Genomic DNA, 19,715 nt, shown 5'->3' with positions numbered 1-19,715 from the left:
CCCGGAGCGAGGGAGAAGTTGCTGGAAGGATGGGCAGGGTTCCGGGAGATTGGCAGAGCCCAGGAGGAGGGGAGAAAGTAACGAAAGGGGCGGTTGCCAAGGGAACAGGGGTGGAGACAAGGGGTTGGCAGCGTGCCCAGACAGGGAGGACACCATTTGAGGGAAAGGGGGAACCAGGACTGAACCATCAACATAAGCATAGGAGTGGAACTGGGGAGAAAACATTACAAAATGGGGGGAACAATACAAACAGGGGAGATAACTTAACTGAGAACTGAACACGCACCACAACAAAAAGGGACAAACCATTAGAATGATAGCTGAAGAATTATTCCATTAATTACAAAGCTGCGTGGGCAGCTTAGTACCACCGCTTTTAACTTAATGAATTACTTTCCTATGCTTAGCTCCTGTGGGCCTGCCAAAGCTTTACCAGCTGATACAGGATCAAAGCTGTATGCAGTGTCTTTACACCTTCAACTTGACATTTTGCAGTTTTTAGATAACTGTCCAAGTGTGAATAGTTCCTGTCTCAAAGTTTATAGCCAGCCATGCAGAACATCAGCAAGTGGTTTTTAAGCAATGACTACCATATTTTATGATCCATTTATTCTTAGTGAGAATGAAATCAGAAGAGATGGTGTTTGCATGAGGCAGATTCAGCATATCTGTCATAGCAGTTTGGCAAAGTGGTGGCTTGCTCATGTCAGGTCTTCCCTCAGGCTAAGAGGCTGGTTTGGCAGCAATGCTCAGACAAAGCTGGGTGCAGTGAGGAGTTGATTAATAAGGTACCTTGCTGAAAGTGGCAGCTCTGCTGCAAAATCTCATCCACATATAATCCCACCCTACAGAAAGAAATATAATTTACGAGGACCAGTCTTATCCACTCATCCATGATTTCAGCACCCCAGGGCTCAGTTATTCATTGAGAGTAGCAGCAAAGTATGGAGAAACAAAATAGTTCACACAGTCAAAAAGTATCCAAGGCTAAAGAGGGACTAAATACATTTAGTTCATCCAGTCTCATGCTTGTTGGCAAACCACTCCTAGGAGCAAAGTAGGTTAAGTCCTTCCAAAGGAAAACAAACAGTTTCATTTCCCTGTTCCCTCCTTAGAGGATCCAAACTTACTTTGTTTCTTGCTCCGTGCAATCCACCCATCTTCCTGTAGAAATAGCTACTGCCTTACAGGCACATCTACACATCTGTAAACACACCAGCCTGTCTGTAGATATTACTCCCAAATGTTTGAGTTTAATTTATGCAGTGCTATTGGCTCCCAAACTCAGTCCCCACTGAGGATATAGATTTCAGATTGTATCAAGGAAGAAATACAGTGCTACTGGGGATGGAGAATACAGAACTCAGAAAATCAATGCAGAATTACACCCTGAAAGTGGCTGTCACCCCAGTCATGCTGTCACCTCACTCTTGATACATAGCCCTCCTGATTCAGCAAATTGACAGTGGATGAGTCATTTCATGAAGAACATGAACATTTCATACAGAACAGAGAATTTGGAAAAATAAGTAAAAGTAAATGTAGAAAAGCTCATCCTCAACAGCTTTTTTTATGTACACTACTAACTAAAAAGGCTTTCCAAAGTTCTGTCTTTCATTTAGAAACTCCCTGCTTTCTTTCTATTGTAGCCGCAGGATCTCTCCTTCTGTGTTGTACAGACAGAAGAGAACTGCTCTATCAAACACAGAAAAAAAATCTTTCAATTCTGCTTTTAATACTGCTGTGGTTTTTGGGTTGCTGCATTAGGGTTAAGGGCAATCGTCTCTCAGAACTTTATGCCACCTTACTGCACTGAATTAGTAATACATTTGCTGAAAATCACCATGAGTCAGAGTAGTTTTTAAATACAATGCTTTACAAGAAAGCTTAATTTACTGGTACTTACTGCTGTGTTTTCTTATGCTTTCTCAGGTACAATGGAATAATTGGTGCTTCCAAAATGAAAAGGGAGTTTAACCAAAAAAGTTTGAATCACAGCTGTTGTTTCTACTTACCATATATTTAACCTTGACTTTTTGAACCAATTTCCTGGAAAGACTCAGAAAAACACTTCAGTACTTTCCTGGAATTAAAAAGAAAATGTGTATACCTGGGTTTAATCTTAACCTCTAACATTCAGCTCTGAATACTACAACAATGGAAGATGTCATTAGAAGCTGAAATCTGATGAAGCTCTAAAAGGTAGTAATAGGAGTTTATAGTACAAAAAATAAAGGCTAGTTGATTAAAATTATCTAAAAGTTAATTGCTGATTGTGTGTCAACTAAGATACAGCTATCAAAGCTGGAAAACAAGAAAGTATATACAAAGATAATAATGATGCCATTAGCATATGGCTTGGCACTTTTGAATCTGGCCTAAATGAATTCAGTTTGTGTAATCACACTTCTTGCATGGCTTTATTTGGCTCCCTCTTTGCTCTTTTTTGCAGTAAGTGACCATTTCAAATTAATTTGAGAGTAGAGAAAGATTTCAGAAATTATAGACTTTGCATTTATTGGGTGAAAAAGAGTACCTGCACAAAAACCAAAAATCCAAGTCTGCATTTCAGGTTGGAAAAGGTTGTAAAACTAGTAGTGGCACACAGTTGGCAGATACTGATGGCCACTCAACTAATACATAACACCTGCCTCATCAGAACACCTTCCACATCATCCACACATGCACCTCAGCAAATGCTGCTTTTTCTTGGTGAAGAAGTCACAGTTGTGATGGGAACCAGGCACTGGGAAAAAAAAGTGTAAGGGAAATGGAATGGACATTTAAGGAACTAGGCTCTGCTATTTTCTTCTTTCAATAAACAAAATCAGAGACAAAAATACTCCTTTATTGTGGAAAATACCATCCTTTAATTTAAAATTATTGACATAGCCATTTTTGCAGCAAATTCTAAACAGAAAACCATTTCAATGACTTTTTATTGGTTTTAGGATGACACAAAATCAGAGAAGGAATAGTGATTTCTGTTTAAAGCACACCAATGTAATTGACTTGATTCAACCTTGAAGTGTTGTTAAAAGTAATACTCTTTTTAAGAGATATACTGAGGTTGAATTAAGTCAACTGTTTGCTATAAACAGAAATCAAATTAAATTACACATTTTTTATGCAGAAGTTGTCATTAATATTTCTTTACAAATGTCTTGGAAACAATTAATAGTTTTGTTGTAGTCACATTAACTTTCTAGGTGATACCAGCAATACAAGTATACCTGAAATAATGCCAAAAAATGTAATGGCATTCAGGATGCAACCTTCCCATTTCATAGAAATTTTTGAGTGCAACCATTCAGTCAGTTCCTTATTTACCAAGTCGCCCATCCAACAGATTCATGTTTCTTGAATATAGAGCCAAGACTGTCAAGCAGGGCAGTGTCCAAGGCTTTTCACAAGTCCAGGTAGCTGATGCGAGTCACTCTGCCCTTATCCACTGATAAGGGTAGCTGATGTCAGTCACTCTTCCCTTATCCACTGATCCTTGATATCACTCTGTCATACAAGGCCACCAGATTTGTCAGGCATGATTTGCCCTTAGTGAAGCCATGTTGGCTGTCACCAATCACCTCCATGTTGTCCATGTACCTGGAATTTCCAGGAGAATCTGCCCTAAGATCTTTCCAGGTACAGAGGTGAGACTGACTGGCCTGTAGTTGTTTTCTTGGTTTATTGCTGATTTAGTATATTACTCCATTTTCACATGTTTGTTCTGTTTTTTTGGTTAGTTGGTTGGGGGTTTTTTGTTTTAGTTTGTCTTTTCATGGCTCTTACCACTAAGTGGAAAAATGTTTGAAAGAAAAAACATTTCGGATTACATTAAACATCTTAGTAGTAGGAGGAACCTATTACCCTAGTCAGTAGTGGGTTTTGTCTCTAAATCACAGCGCAATTCACAGAAGAACACTAGTTTTCTATACAAAGAACAGTTTGCTATATAACTGTATTTTTTGCAGAAGACGTTATACTTTTTAAAATACCTATGTCACAACATTTGCTCTAAAAAACACTGACAAGTAAGATGTGTACTATAGATATACTTTCATAAAATAAACAATTAGATTTGAAGTTCACTGGCATTATCACAATTTCCACTTCAATGGGAACTGTACAGATTTGCTGCTTTAGTCTCCCTGTTGGATTTTTTTTTCCTTCTTGTTTAACTTATTTCACTGCATGAAAGAAGTATTTTGATTAACTGTGTGAAATCTAACTAGGTCAGGATGTATTGAATCTCAGAAAATAGTATTTTGATCAACCTAATGACTCTTTTCTTGTATATTGGAAAAACAAAACTTGGTGTAAAAATGTGCAACATTTTTTAAATGGCTTTTAGAAGCACTTAAGTTTCCTGTGGCTGATTGGTACAAAAGCACCCCTGTATGTCACACAGAAAGTAACTCTTTGGCTTCTAGAATCAGAAGTAGGATAAAATATCTTGATTTTATCTATTTTAATTATACCTTTTCTTTCTTTGCACAATGTGACACCATCCTTAGCTCCACAAGAACAAAACCCAAACAGACAGGCTTTACTCCTGCTCCATGACAATTCTGGTTCTTGGAATCACAATTTTCATTTTAAATTTAGTTATAGGTAAAACATCTAGCTTCAGTGTAAAATAAAATGAAAATGCAGTGGGTAGTCTGTCCTTTGTTGTTACCTTACAAATATGCTCTTCTTTTTAAAGGGCACCACCTAAGCAAGTTCTGCCATTAAACAGCACCATCTGAATCTAGAACTTCACACTGCAATGCTCTTGTTAACATCTGTTTCCAGAAAATATTGACACACTTATGTTTAAAAAATTACTTTTTTTTTCCAGTATTTTGCAGCACTCCTTGCGTATGCTGGTAGTCTCAGAAGCAGAACATATTCACTATTGTAGATGAATTTTAAAAAATCAGGCTTGAGTATGCATAGAAAATTCTTCGTAGTATTTAAAATTCTATTCAAGTGCAATGCTTTAAAATTCTATTCAAATGCAATGCTGCTAGAAATTTTCCCATTTTTTAGTAATTCTATTAGATTTTACTGATGAACATGCCATTGTATGTTTCCATACTAAGGTAGGTCTTCATATGAATGCTGTAACCACTAGCCATAAAACTCAATTTCATAGGAATTTTAGGCTGGACTTTTTTTTACACATACAACATAACATGTAGGGACAGCTGCAGAATTTGACTCTGTGGAACTCCAAGAAGGAAAATGTCTTTATTGCTTAAATATTTTCTATTTTCAGTTAACCACAGCTCAAAGCACCTGGACTATAAAACCATCTTCTCGATGAAGCCAGAGCCTAAATATCAGAAGATAATTTGAACAGTTTCCAAGTAATTGCACAGCTGCCCAACTTTAAACAGCTTTTTTAAATGGCAGACAAATAAGAAATGACTAAGAATTAATTTTGAAATTTAAAAAAATTGCAAATATAATCTAACTCCTTAACATAAGGAAAGTGGTTCATTAGTCATGAGCTTTAAATTGAATGTTTTTCTAGAAGATATTAACAAACTTGATAGTTTTCAAATTCATGGGATGGAAAATTATAACATTCTCTGGAGGAATTACTGAGTAAAATTTTATAATTTAATGTAGCCATTCAGAAGACATTGATCATAGTCCATTTAAAATTTGCATTTTAAGATTGTGTTTTCTAACTATATCATCATATGGGGGTATAGCCCATATGGAACAGAACTGCTGAATCAGATATTAGTACTATTTATACATTATAGTGCCATTTTCATGCTTAGTTGGATTGCTGGGTGTACTTTTCATTCTAGAGAAGTTGCATGCCCAACTTCTATGTGTTCAACCTTCTTTTACAAAGGATATCCCTAAAGTCGAATATTAATCCAATAGCTCTTTCTTTAAGTAGGAAAAACAGTAACCACAATATTGTGGATGGCATTCAATTATATACACTGCAAAGTTCTTCAGAGGTATAACTCTCTGATGATTTACTTGCAATAATAATTTGTTGTGGCCTCATATTTAGATCAATTATTTTTCTTTAATATATTGCTACCTTCTACCTTGATGTTCTAAGAAAAATGAGGCTTATAAAGCTGTTTGCCAGTCCTCCCCAATAGCTTTTTAATCTGTTGGCCAGTTTAATTCAAATTTGAGAGAGAGAGGTGAAGTCTCCGTGACATTATGTTCACTCAAGATTTGTGAAGGTTGGTGATCTCTGGGAAGGAAAGGGACCCTTCAAGGTACTGAACATGGAGTGAAGAAGTGGGGATGCAGTGAGAATAAAGGAGAGCTGAAACACAAAAGCTGGAGGTGATATGAGATGAGCTGACACCCTTGGAAGAGGGAAGTCAGAACAAAAAGCAAAAATCTGGGGAAAAAAGTTCATTCTGGCCAATTGTTCAATAATTGAATTGATTTGCATGATTTTCTGTGATTTCCAGTAGCTTCATTTACATGACAAGAGAAAGGGACATTATCTAGCCTGACCTGACAAAGCATTGAATCCAGAAAGGTCCTGTGTGCCTCATCTGTCATTTGAACAAATCTTAGAAGCAGATCCTGACTTTATTTCATTTGTAAGAGTCATCTCCGTGATTCTCTACTGCACTTAAAGTAAGCAACTGCTTTTAAACTACAGGTCATAACGTTATTATAAGTGTAAGATTCATAATTGCATTAAGACTTTCCAAAAGCACATCTACAATAGAAACACTGAGGTTTAATTTGTGTAAGCTGTAGCATTCCCTTCAGAAAAGGAAACACTTCAATTTTTAGCATAAAGTTGTTCTATTTATATTATAAACCAAAGGCACTTACAAGAATGTAGGGAAGCAGGAATATTACCCAAACCACTCTGACATGAATGAGTTCAAAGCCTTTGCAAATTGTTTTTATTTCATCAAGTAAAATAATATCATCTTATACTCCAGTAGAATCTGGCACACACATTCACATTACTAATTTACAGCAGAAACCAGGTCTTCTCTCAGTAGTGGGTATGAATGAATCAAGGCCAAAGCAGGCATTTTCCTAGTACTGTGAGGGAAAGAAAGTGCTAACTACATCAAAGTTGGCCTGACTGCAAGTAAAACACCGGCCAAGGAGGAAAAGCACAAACATATTTTCACTTTGAGATTGTGAAAAATGGCTCTGCCTTCCCTGAAGAGAACAAGATAATAGTGCTTATACCTGCTGAGCAGCTCTGCTTCTTTCACCAGGCTTCAAGCAGAAGAAACTGAACAACAGTCATCTCCTTTCCATCTGCTTTCCCTTGTGCACACTTGACTTACTGCTAGTTTGCATTTTTGAGAGACCTTTTCTCCTATTTTGCTAGAAGGCACAGTCAGTTTTTTCCTTGTCCTTGGGCTGTGAAGCTGCACTTAAAAAACAGAGTAACCCACATTTTTCCTCTGTACAGCAAATGGGTGCTGTAGAGTGGCTGCCAGTAGTTGAAAACCCAAGTGGCACAAATAGCAGCCATTATGTTTGTGACTCTGTAAATGGCTAAGACAGGCATTACCTTGCCTATCTGATCCCCACCTTTCCCATGAAGACATTTAAACCAGCAGTGCTTGAGCTCGGGCACATCATCGGTGACCTCTGCTCAAGGTGCCTTTTTCCAAACCTCTTTTTCCCTCTGATCAGAATGCAAACCACAAATTGCTTGATTCACATCCAGAGGCATGTACATGAGGATGAAACACTGTACAAATCTGAGTAACCCTGGCAGGTCTGAAATCTTTGGCCAGAAGATAATCTAAATCAGTCTCTGGAAGTGTTCATCAGTAATTTCAGTGACAGCCTCATCTCAAAGGCATTTGCTAGTTATTTGTACTTTTTGCTGGCCTCCAGCACAAGCTGTTAGGACTAATTCCCCTTCACCTCTCTAAGCCTGCCTCTAACCAGAGCTGAAGGCATTTTTAATTTATTTTTAGGGATTCATCAAATGTCTGTTTCTTCTTATTTCTAATCTATCCATGAGTTGCAGTCTCATCCCTAATCAGGATGGATCACACCCATTCAATTTAGGCCCTTGCTCTACAAAGGATTCAGCTGTCTTTGGAAATAGCTTAGTAGAGTCACTTGTGTCTACCCAGAGCTACTGGCAAAGCTGTCTTTCTCAAATACACAGATAGGCAGAGCCTCACTCTGTTTCTTTCCATTTGGTGGCAGAACAGCAGCAAGCATCCAAGCATCCATAGGGGTCTCTAGCAAGGACACAGGTCATCCTGTTATTTCCTGGCAGAACAGCAGCCACTTTTTTTTTTTTTTTTTCAGTGCTTATGTGTATTTTTAAGTTTAACAATGTTTTCATTAATCTATTCCTAACCATTCTGCTTCTCAGTTTCTGCCTGCTTACCCTTTACACACTCTTCAGGACATTTAGGTTACCTAATTTTGATGTCAAGCAGATTTTGGATATTGCTTAAACACTTCAGAGAAATAAAAAAAAATACCATAAAATTTATATTTAGAATATAAAATTCCATCTGTTAATTCTAGTGATTCAGCTTAGAGTTCAGTACTTCAGGACAACCCAGTAACTGAGCATACAAGTCACAGCATGGCATTAGCTTCAGCTCCTTTAGAAACTAAGAATCATAACTTCTTAAAAAGCTGTTTGTACTCTTTGTGACTAATGTGACCCAATCTATCCAATAATGACAGGTTGGAATCTGCATCACACAGAAACAAGATTTTAAAAAAGCATTTAGATCTTCATTATTCTGAGCTCACAGTATGATTCAAAGAATGAATTAGAAACCCTGCAGATGGATGCATGAGGAAATAATCTTCCCTAGACTGTGCAGTGTCTTAAACCAGTGGTGAAAGGAAATGATTGACTGTGTGCAAGATCAGTGAAGGAGTTGTGAGGGCGTAAGACTGACCTGAAAATTTCTATGAAAAAAATCTGCTTCCCTTAGGGACATACTAAAAAACAAAAAGAAAGTAATTGTCTGCAGAAGGAACTGTTAGGAGGTCATACAGCTTTCAACTATAAAAAGGCAGTCATTCATTAAAAGCCCATAGTGTTCACATACAGTGAAAAAGAACCAGCCAGTTCTGTTTAAATATAGTTCTAGACAAGGAGAAATATGTTCCACATCACATATAGCTACTGAATTGGGTGCTTGCTGGTGTTTATCCTTCCCTGTGGCTTTTTTCATAAGTATTGCAAAGGGTCATGGCCCTGGTTCTTCTCCCCTTTTTAGCTCATCCCCTGATGTGAAGTCTGAGATTCATATACCTGGATTTCATTGGTTGCATGTAGAGGAGAGATATATGTTATCCCTTTCGGTTCTTACAGACAGGAAGTAATCACAGTGGTAATAAAATAGGAGTATACTAGTCTGGATCACTAGATGGCAATCAGGAGTAGTTTTGCTTCGAGCTAAGCAAAATTTTGGGACAATTGCTATGATGATTATACCATGCTGTAATCCCAGTCAAACCCACAGAAGCTCGATGTTTGAATTCTCAAGTCCTCCATTAAGAGTTTGCATAACTTCAATGTAGTAGAATTAAACAGCATTTATGCACAAACAATAAAACAGAGAAAATTGTTTTAGGGAAAAAAAAAATTTAATTGTGTCGTATAATGATTTAGCTTAAAAATAGGACCCTTCCCAAGAGGTATTGACTGAAGCTAGTACCAGTCTTTAAGCCCCACCAGATGATATAGCACTTCCACACCAGGATGGCTTAAAAACAGAATCATATATTGGTGAGGTTGGAAGTCACCCAGCCCTACTTTGCTGCCCAAGCAGAGTCCCCTACAGTACGTGGCTTTTTAATATCTCCAGGAAAATAGGCTCCACAACTCTCTGAGCCACCCGTTACCATGCTCTGTCACTCCCACAGTAAAGCTCTTCCTCATGTTCATGTGGAATTCCCTGTGTTTCAGTTTGTGCCTATGGCCAAACCTAAAAGGCGGACAGGATCACCTCCCTTCATGCTGGCAATGCTCTTCCTAATGCCTCCCAGGGTACCATTGGCCTTCTTGGCCACCAGGACACACTGCTGGCTCATGGAAAGTTTCTTGTCCACAAGGACCCCCAGGTCTTTCTCCACAGAGCTGCTCCCCAGCAGGTCAGCCCCAGCCTCTGCTGGAGCCTGGGGTTGTTCCTCCCCAGGTGCAGGGCCCTGCACTTGCCTTTGTTAACTCCTTTGATTTGCCTGAACCATATTGGTGTAAAGCCTCAGATCAGACAGTGTTTGATGACCCTTGCAGAAGACCCTCAGAATTTAGGGCTGTAGCACTTTGGGGCAGATACTTATTTTCTTATTACCTACATGTAAATCAGAAGACACGGTCTAATGTTCTAAAAAAAGACTGCAAACTCACCAAGATTCAAGACTTTGAAAAATACTCAGGTTTCTCTTTCTTTCCTTTTAAATTTTAATGAGATCAAATTTATTTTGGTAAATGTTCTTTGCTTAATACGAAAGTTATTTGCAAGAATATCCTAAATGTTTTTCAAAATTTAAAGGCAGACTTCACTACATCAAACCAGGAATTTTAAAGTATTAATCAAAATTATACACACTTTTCCAAGTCTCAAAATCAGACCAAATTTATTAAGAAGGTGTTTTCTGATGCAATTTAGTAACTCATTTTTCCTTCCCTCCCTTGTGTCAGCTTTTCATCGAAATACACAAATAAGTCCATCAAAATAATTCTGATCTGAAGACATTTAAATAAATTAACCAATCCTTAAGTCTTTAGCTTGTAATATTAGTTTGCCATAAGAAAAACTGTTATATCAAATCTAAGCTCTGATTTAAAAAAATTAACATCAGCATAAATGCAGCCACAATGCTGTTTCCAGATCAAATCATGAGCAGGATTCTTAAGCAATCACAGCCCTGACAAAACAGTATTAATTCTATCTATGGCATATTTGACTCTACAAAACAGTCAGATTCTGGTTTTCCTTGCCCTCTGCATTGTTATTAACTGAACAGACTTTTTCATATCCTGTTGCAAAACCCTCCAAGATAAACTGTGGAAATCACCATACCCAAAATAAAATTTCAGAGGGACAATCTCCAAATATGAATCATACAGAATGTAAAAAATTCCTTTTTTTCTTTGGAATGATGAATCTAGAAACCCGGCATTTTAATCAGATTCACAACCCCTGCATACAGCACAGCACAGACTGTGCCAGTGCCTCCAGCTTCAACCGACTCTTTTTGTAGACAATTTTTCAGGAAGTCAGCTGCAATGTTCTTAAGTGCAGATGCTGGCCCAGAAATCTCTAGAGTCCAAGAGTTTCCACACAAGGATCCATTACAGTTTGCATTCTGATTTTTTTTTGTTGTTGTTGGTTTTTTTGGTGGTTTTTTTTTTTTTTTTTTTTTGTTGTTGTTGTTGTTGTTCTGGTAAAAAACCCTTCTGATCTCATTTCAAGGGATTCTAAGGTACTAGAGATGCCAGTGAACTTTCCTGATTTCCAAATAAAGTATTACAGTGACTTTCAGTTAAATCAAAAAATGGAAGGCATTGAAAGAATGTGGAAGAATAAATGAGTATTTAATCTCCTTGGTCATTTGGGTGGGAGATAATCATAGAATGACTTGGGTTGGAGGGATCTTGAAGATCATCTAGTTCCAACTCACCTGCCATGGGCAGGGACACCTTCCACTGGACCATGCTGCTCAGAGCCCCATCCAGCCTGGCCCTGAACACTTCCAGGGATGAGGCACTCCCAACTACACTGAGCAACCTGTTCCAGTCTCTCACCACCCTCACAGTAAGACAGCTTTTCCTGCTGTTATTTTGGATCTATTGCCCCTTGTCCTGTTACTACATGCTCTTTTGAATAGTCTTGACTCATCTTTCTTGTAAGTTCCCCACAGGTACTGGAAGGCCCTAATTAGGTCACCCAGCACCTCCTCATTTCCAGGCTGAACTCTCCTAATTCTCTCAGCCTTTCCTCTTAGGAGAGTTCCTCCATCCTTCTAATCATCTTGGTGGCTTCCTTTATACTTGCTTCAAGAGCATGTCCTTCCTGTGCTGGGACCCCAGAGCTGATGCAGTGTTCCAGTTGGGGTGTCAGCAGAGCAGAGGGGCAGAATCCCCTCCCTGCCCTGCTGCCCACACTGCTCTGGATGCAGCCCAGGACTCGTGTGGCTCTCTGGGCTGGGAGTGCCCATGGCTGGGGCATGTCCAGCCTCTCAGCCAGCAGCACCCCCAGGTCCTTCTGGGCAGGGCTGCTATGATCGGTCCATCTTGAGCCTGGATTGATACTGGGGTTTGCCCTGACCCAGGTGCAGCACCAGTCTTGTTAAACTTCATGAGGTTCTCATGAGCCACTTCTCCAGCTTGTGCAGGTCCCTCTGGATGACATCCCATCCTTCAGGTGAGTCAACAGCACCACTCAGCTTGGGGTCATCTGCAAACCTGCTGAGGGTACACTTGATCCCTTTGTCTATGTCATTGTTGAAGACATTAAATAGCTCTGGTCCCTGACCCCTGAGGGCACTACTTGTCAGTGATGTCCATCAGAAGTAGAAGCCATTGGTCACCCTCTGGATGCAACCATCCAACCAATTCATCAGCCACCTAACAGTATACCTATTAAATCCATCACTCTCCAGAGAGAAGGATGTTGTGGGCAACTATGTCAAAGGCTTTACAGAGTCCAGATAAATGACATCTATAGCCCTCCCCTTGTCCACAGATAGAGCCACCCAGCCACAGAAGGCCACTGGCTTGGTCAGGCAGGACTTGCCTTGGTGATGCTGTGCTGTGTTATAAATCATCTCCCTGTCTTCCATGTGCCTTAGCATAAATTCTAGGAGGATCTGTTCCATCACCTTCCCAGGCACAGGGGAGAGGTTGACAGGTCAGTAGTTCCCAGGGCACTCCTTTCAACCCTTTTTGAAGATGGGTGCAATATTTCCCCTTATCCAGTCACCTGGGAGTTCTCCTGACTGCCATGGATTTTCAAGTATCATGGAGAGTGGTTTGGTAACCAAATCCCTCAGCCAAATCCCTCAGGATTCTGGGAAGCATCTTGTCAGATCCTGTAGACTTACATACATTTAGGTTCCTCAGGTAGTCATGAACCTGCTCTTTTCTTAGAACAGAAGGGACTTTGATCTCCCAGTCTCCAACCTGCTGTTCATCCACTTGAGGGTGTGGGAAGAGAGGCTGCCTGTGAAGACTGAAGCAAAACGTTGTTGAGTAGTTCAGTCTTGTCTGTTGCTACCTTGTCTGTTGCTACCTGTTCACCAGTCTGGTTTGTTGGAGAGGGTACACTTTTTTGATCTTCCTTTTTCAATGAATGTACCTGTAGACACCCTTCCTAATATTCTTTGCATCCCTCTCCAGATTTCGGTTCCAGTTGTGCCTTGGCCTTCCTCACCCCCTTCCTACGCAACCGTACTTCTTCTCCACACTCTTCCTGTTAGCTGTTTGTTTCCACTGCTTGTGCATTTGCTCCTTTTCCCTTAGTTTGACCAGCAGTTTCCTTGTCAGACATACTGATCTCTTGCCTTCCTTTCCCAATTTCCTTCTCCTGGGAATCACTAGCTCTTGTGCTCTGTGGAGGACTTCCTTAAAGATCTGCCAGCTCTTTCCCTCTACCTTGTCCCCCTGGGCAGTCTCCCAGAGCAACCCACTGACTATATCCCTGAAAAGCTGGAAGTCTCCCTTCCTAAAGTTCAGATGTAACTCCCTACTTAACCTCTAGTCTTCCAGACTGCAGATTCCACCAGTGCATGATCACTGCAGCCCAGGCTGCCTCAAATCTTGACACCCCTGATTAGCTCATACAGGTGACCATCAGTTCACATTCCCTCTAGTTAGTAGGGCTGACTATCACGTGGCCTAACTTGTCCTTCCAGGAGTCTCCTGGACACAACTCACTGTGCTTCTTTCCTAGCAGATGACAACATGGTTGAAGTCACTCAGCCGAGCAAGAGAAGGATGGTCATGACATCTAACTCAGATTTTCCCATGCTACATGAAATGCGGCTTGCTTCTTTCTTTGTATCTTCTGATACAAAATTAGATTGCTTCACTTGTACAAACAAGAAAACATTTTTGATCCCAGACAGCACATAAACTGTGCCACAAAAAAATAGGAGTCAGGACTTAAGGAACCAAGGGTCCATATGAACAATCCACTCAAAAATAATTAGTTCTTTTCCAGAATTACAGTGTTTACCCTAAATGTTACAGAGTCAGGACACATTCTGCTTCATGTTCAGCAAGGTTTCTTAGAAATTCATTGAGGCTGGACATGGATTTCTAAGGAGCCATCAGAGATCTCTTCTAATCTTAGTTTCCATGTTATTTAAGGGAACACTATGAAGAAACTATTTCCTTTGATAGAAACATATCAAACTAATTGAAACTAATGGAAATTACATGACTGCAATGATCAGAAACCAAATTTTTTCAAGTGCTGTATGCCATAGCTAAAACATGTTCTTACTCCTTCTATGTCTAAAGGAAGCCTTTGACTTTGAAGACCTGTAAAAACAATCTAAGCAAAATTATTATAATCTAGCTTTTAAAGCCCAAACAACAGAAATCTTTTCAGCTAGAAGAACATTCCAGGCTTGTATTTCCAATATCCCCAATAGGTGCTTACCAAAACAGTGAAAGCACAGGAAGTTTTATCACTTGAAACTATTTACCTACCTCAAGGAGCCTCTGTTATGTCAGAGAAGTCACATGAGCTTCTTCAAATATTTGCATGTTATGTATTCAAACCAAATTACTGCTTTAGCAGTTAAAATTTTTCTCAGGTTCAGCAGGAACAGGAGCAGGCAGCCATGGACGTGCGGGTTCTATGCAACACATCTTGCTCCAACAGCCCTGCTATTATTTTGTTTGCAGCTGTTTTTCCACCAGCTTTCAATAAAGCAGTTCACAATGAGTTCCCAATCTCAAAACCCTTCTGGGAGGAGTGGTGTGAATATATGAAAACTGCTCAGCTTTTATCAGTCAGTATGGGTTTTAAGCTCTAAAAATTGCCCTTTGAGACTCACATAGAGCTGTGTTGCAAAAAAAAAAAAAACTAAGGCTAGAACCTACTGTCAACTGTACCTTGTTTATCTGTAAACTTCACTGTCATTTAATGGCATGAGCAATTCCAATCATATCACTTAAGTCCTGATGTGTGGAATTTTCATTGTGGTAAGAGGCAGTTTAGGCAAAATAGATGTAATTGCTGCAGAGGTGCAGTAGTACATAAAATCATACACCATGGCTCCAAAAGCATTTTGTCAGTTTCTTTAAGAGCATTGGCACTGATTTCAGTGAAAAATAGTATTGAATAAAATTTCTGTGGAAAAAAATTACAGCGTTTTGTGTTTCTTCAGTGCAAGGAAGGAAGGCTTTGAAATTTCATTTCTTTTAAAGATACAAAGAAAATAAATAGAAGTTCACCTACTTCAGGCTCATTAGAGTGTAAAATACAGCATGGTGGTCTCATGAGGAATTGAAGAATGATCGTTTTCAAAGTGAAAGAGGGTGATAACTAAAGTTGTACCTTTCTAGAGCTGGGCAGGTCAACCTGTGATAAGCAGTGGAGAAATTGATAGCATCGGTGGGTTTCTGGATAAGCTCTGTTTGTTGAATCAAATCTTCTGGTATTCTAGCAGATATCAATAAAAAAACCTGTTGCTCCATATGGTTTCTTGACTGACCTCTTCAGTAAAGTCTCTACTCCTCCAATTGCAGAGTGCCAAACTCTGGTCTAAACCTTAAACCTTAGGGGCTATCAAAAGGTAGATTTTTTAAAGCAGCAGTAGAAAATTATTTGTTAAGCAGTTACAGGCAATTAGCATACACATGCAGCTAAACATTTCAAATAATATTTCTGGAGGATGAATTCTTGTCCCTGGAGAATTGCCATCAGGTTTGCCACAGATTCACCTTGAATAACACGCTAAACAAAAGCCATAGACTGTTTATCCTACACAGCCTTTTGCCCATACCTCTCTATCTAATCATAATATAACCATGATTTCTAACAGCAAAAGTGTGTAAAAAAACTTTTTCAGTACTAAGGTAGTTCAGATAGCACTATCTTAACTGATTTCTGGCACAAATCACATGGACGCAGCTTGTTGAAAATACTACTTTCACTGCTCAGCTATGCCTAATTAGACAGCTGCAATCTGCCAATAAATAATGCAAATTATAAGTTTAATAAACAGTTGTAATTTCTACGTTATCTGACATTTTAGTTGTAGTTAGCTTTTATTCTTCTTTTTTACCACCCTGTTTGTTTTCCTCTTGGCTTTAATACTAAAAAGCTTAAGATGATTTTACTCTTACAATTTTACCCTTCAGCCACTCCATAAAACTTCATTTTAATCCTTTAATCCTCTAATTTTCTAAATTAAGTATTTAAAAATAGTTATAAACATTTTCAGGAGAGATCATTCATTTTAATTACTCTTCTCCGATGAATAAGGAATGCATATGATCATTGTAGTGTCAGAAACAAAAGTTATAATTCCACACAAAGTGCTGCAAAAAGTTGGGATGTGTCCTACAAAAAGAGAGATGGGAACTATTATTTATAAGGAAGTCAGTAAGTTATTTTCTAGCTCAAAAATAATAGGTTACTATTCCTTAATTACTAAAAAATTTGTGATACACCTATAAAACACCTGGTCTTGGTGTTAAAGTTAACACATTGAGATGTATAAATACAGTAGCTTCAGGCTTGCTGCTAAGTCAACATTCTTCCTCTGTACTCAGGTTCACATGTTATAGAAGAGCTGTAATGAATTCTTTCCCTGTCTTCATTGATCTTGAGTTATCATCTGCTTGCATCAATAGTAACGAAGCTCACAGCCAGTTTTTCTCAGCACCCAAAACTCTGTCCTCTTCTTGTTTTCCTTTCATCTCCACAGTCAACCCTGTGATGTCTCATTCAAAGTATCTTCTTTATCTCTTGTCAGCTTCCTGTGAGAGTTCTGTCCCTACCACCCTTCTCTATCGTCTGCTTATCTCAGAAACACTCTCATCTCTAAAACAGACAGTTCACAGAGCTACCTTCTCTTTACCCATTCCCTCCAGGACAGGTTGAAATCCTGATCTCTCTGACACTTTTCATGGATACCTGCCTGCCAGTTCAAACAGTATGTGGCCAAGGGATAGCCTTTAGTATCTTTCCAATCCACACTGATGCTTCAGGATAACACTGCAGTCCTGCTTGTCATCAGGTCCATGAGCTGTGTTTTCCTTGACTCAGACCTCCCTCCATGTCTCTCTCATTTCCCAGATATCTGGAACCCTTGTGGTTTATTTCTGCATATGCCTTTCATGCCCACACATAAATATATAACTGGTGCAAGCTCATAGCTGATACTAGTTGCCATTACAGTACTGCAGGAACTTTCCTCTGACCTAGACAGAAGCACTTTTTTTTGCTCATGTTTACTCTGAGCACCGTTGTGATGGTCAGTTGCCTTGACTATGTCTTTCCTGTCTTTGCATCTCTCCCATCCTCTTTTTCTTCCCCAAATGAATTGCATTTCTGCTCCGTGTTCAAGTCCTTTCTTGGTTTGTTAATCCCCTAGCTATCTCCTCTTTGATAACACAAGATCAACTCTCTCCTTATTTCTACTCAAAGGCCAAACACATCAACCCCTACCTAGTACTTGTGTGTATCTATTCTATGCTTTTGGGAGTCATTTGTGTTTTCTACAATGCTGCTGCACATACACAGAAGAAGCTTCTATAAAGACATGTCAAAATTAACTCCCTAATCTTCTTCATACACTATTTTCCATAATTTCCACACAACCCCCCATTAATAATTGGGCTGTTTATTATGACGCCTACATTGTTTCATTGCTTTCTTGTTCACTTGCAACTATCTGGTCTCCATCTGTCACCTCAACTACTTTTTCAAAATTTTGGGGTGCTATGGAATCAGAATTGTCATCTTTGTTTACATAACAACAACAACAAAAAAAACCAAAACAGCAAAATAAGTTCTTGTTCAGAAGGGTTGCTCAAAAACTTTACCAAAATAAAATAAATAACAAACTGTTAAGCTGGTTGTGCGGTCTAGGTGAGAAGCAGTGGCCATTCTGGAGAAACTAGGGCTTTCCATGAGGGCAAACCTGATTCTGCCTGCAGCCTTGTCTCCTAGCCACATGTAAATGCTTTAAGGCCACTGGGTTTTTAGTGCTGTCAGTTAGTCCACAGTCCAGACGAAGAAATGGAAGCCATAAAAACAAATCCACTCCTGTCATCACTCTATGAGCAATTGTACATTTGCCCATGGAATTGAAGCTACTAACTCATAACACTGGAGATTGTGAAATAGTCTTGATCAGACATGCTGAACTATGACAGGGTGAAATTATGATAGTTGCTTGTCCTTATTTTTTTTTTTTTCTTGCCCATTCAGAGACACTGGAGAAACAGCTGCTTTCAGGATGCACTGAGCACTAACTACTGAAAATCAGGCCTGGATAAAGATTTTGTCCTTTGCCAGATGGGGTCTAGGCTCACCACAAAGGACATACATATTCCTTACTTCATTCTTCTACCAAACTCCTTCTTCCTCTGAGGGGGGTGAGGCCTCAGGATACAGAGCATAGTTAACCCTGCAACACAGAACCATGTCCAAAGTTATTTGCACCCAGAAAAAGTAAGCTGCATGTACTCACACACTACTTAGTTGTCCCAAAATATTCTCACTGACATAGGTAAAAATGACAGTGAAGGCAAAGACAAAAAGGCTTTTTTCTGTGTAAGCAATGTAGATTAGACACAAATCCAGGATCCCCAGACAAAATGTGCTACAGCTGGACAAATTTACCAGAGACTGAATAGGACCTTCATTTTGAGGTGAGCCACACAAGAAAAGACTAAGATCAGGCCAAGAAAGATATCCCTGTGTTCCTGGCTGTCTGGAGGCCACTGGAAGGCAGTGATTCTCCCAAAAATAGAGCTGTCAGTTGTTTAAAGTGATGGCAAAGCTCATTCCATCTGATAAGCCAAGGTTACAACTGTGGATTGACTTATGAGGTGAAAATATTTCAAAGGCTTGGGTTTATTCAATTCACTTTCATAGCTGCTGATGCTCGTGTGTTTATGTGTCTTAGATAAATCTGCCATCTATCTGAATACCCTAAAGATGGTGAAAGATCTCTTTTCATAGCCAGGGACATAAATTAGTTTCTTGTGGAGGTCAAGAGATGCTTGTCCCTCCCATGTCCTGCAGAAGAGGTGAAAAGTCAAGATCTCTCACATGCTGAAAAGCAAGATGGAATGAGGATTCCTGGCTGCTCAGCTACAGCAAATGTGGTACTCTTTCTTCAGAAAGCAAACATGCAACTGCCCAAGATCAGTAATCCCAGACATAAAGCTGGTATTGAAATTTTCAATTACAAATTGAGAATATTACATATTGTGCCGCGCTGCTGTGTCGAAAGCACTTCACTCCCCTCCGAGCGGGGGGGAAGGCGGCCGTGGCTAGCTCGGAGCACAGCAGCAGCGAGCAGCTAAGGGCACTACCCGGATCCGTCAGGGACGTCCCGGCTGCGCCTTCCTCGGCAGGACAGCAGCAACAGTATCGAAAAGAAGCGGCAAGGCGGAGAAGCCGAGAGAAAAGAGGGTCTTAACACACCCGGTGTAGTCCAGTGATTTTAATGTATCATTGTTTCCACCGTGTCCAGGCGGGAAAAGGCGAGACAAAAGGGGGGAAGCAGTATATAAAGGGGTGTACAAG

This window comes from Serinus canaria, chromosome Z, assembly GCF_022539315.1.
Source record: "Serinus canaria isolate serCan28SL12 chromosome Z, serCan2020, whole genome shotgun sequence".
In the NCBI taxonomy this organism is placed as follows: domain Eukaryota; kingdom Metazoa; phylum Chordata; class Aves; order Passeriformes; family Fringillidae; genus Serinus; species Serinus canaria.
Note: the sequence above shows the minus strand (reverse complement) of the source record.